The sequence below is a fragment of the Vollenhovia emeryi genome, unplaced genomic scaffold (genome assembly GCF_000949405.1).
Source record: "Vollenhovia emeryi isolate VEMERY1.0 unplaced genomic scaffold, V.emery_V1.0 DF939392.1, whole genome shotgun sequence".
Taxonomy (NCBI): domain Eukaryota; kingdom Metazoa; phylum Arthropoda; class Insecta; order Hymenoptera; family Formicidae; genus Vollenhovia; species Vollenhovia emeryi.
Window position 1 is genome coordinate 84080 of NW_011966974.1, and position 1536 is coordinate 85615.

Below are 1536 nucleotides of genomic sequence, written 5' to 3' on the forward strand. Positions count from 1 at the left end.
AACTTTTAAGAATATTATTATTAGTTAATATTATTTAATATATATATATGTATATTTACATTTGTAATGTATTTTAATGTTGTAAATATTAATAGGTATTTATTGGAGCTAAAGAAATTTCTTTTGACACACAAATGATTCGCAGCATACAAGAAATTGAACCAATTTTGATAAAATTACAACATTTTTTTCCTTGTGAAAAGGTTAATGATAACAGGTTTGTATATTAAATCATATTTTATTTTTACAGAAGTAACAGAAATAATTAACACTTTATTTTAGTTTTTCATATTTATAAAAACATCTATTTTTACTTTCTAGAAAGTTGTCTCGTTTTATTATATTGTGTTATCATACATATATATTAAATAAAATGTACTAATTTCTTTTACAGAATTACAAATTGTCATGGTTTTGTAATTAAAAGACAGTACAAAGTGAACGAAAAAATGAGGTGTTTGGTCTGTACAAAAAGTTGCAAGATGTTATTAAGAAAAAGATACAATGAAACAATAATTGAGAAGCTTAGAAATAGAAAAAGAAAATTACAAATATCAAATTTACATTACAAACGTCGGGAAAAGAGGCTTCGGAGCAAAGTATATTAAATACATTTTCTACAGGATCCAATTATAGTTTTCACTGAAATTTATTCAAATTTGAATTTAACATTATTTTATATGTATAGATCGAAAAATTGTTCAAGAAAATAACATGTTTGAAAGAGAAGTGTTCTAAATGTAACGAAAAAGTAATTGAAGAAGTTATTTCAAAATTACCACAAAATCAACAACTGGCAGTTCAAGCTTGTTTTACAGCAGCGAAGTTAAAAGATATGAAGGGCATGAGATATTCAAATGAGTGGATATATGAATGTATTTTGCTTCGGATTAAAAGCACAAAAACATATGAGCACTTGAGATCTCACAATATCTTAATACTCCCTTCAATTAAAACATTAAATCGTTATATGAAGAATGTCAAAGGTTGCTATGGCTTTCAAATGAGCACATTTGAAATGTTGAGAAAGAAAACGGCAAACATGGAATCTAACGATGCGCGAGGTATTTGCATACTTCAATTTTGTTAATATATAAAAACATTTTTATTGTGAAACATTGCTTTCTAGTTCATCGAATAACTATGGAAGAAATATAATTTTTACGTAATTGTGTATTGATAAATGTTATATGTTTTAATAGTCAAAAAATTTTTTTAGGTGTTTTATTAGTGGATGAGATGAAATTATCGAAAACTTTATATTTTAATCGCACGAATCTAAAAGTTGAAGGTTTTGTTGATTTAGGTCTATATACTTCAGAAGAACAAAAGAAAAAAAAAGGAGACCATGCACTGGTTCTTATGTTTCAGCCATTTAAAGGAACATGGGTTCAATCTTTGGCTTGCTTCTTGAGTGTTGGCAATGCAAGTGCATCAATTTTGCACAAAATTATTATGGAGTGCATTATTCTAACAGAACAATCTGGACTGAAAATAGATGCTGTAGTATCAGATGGAGCATCATGGAATCGATCT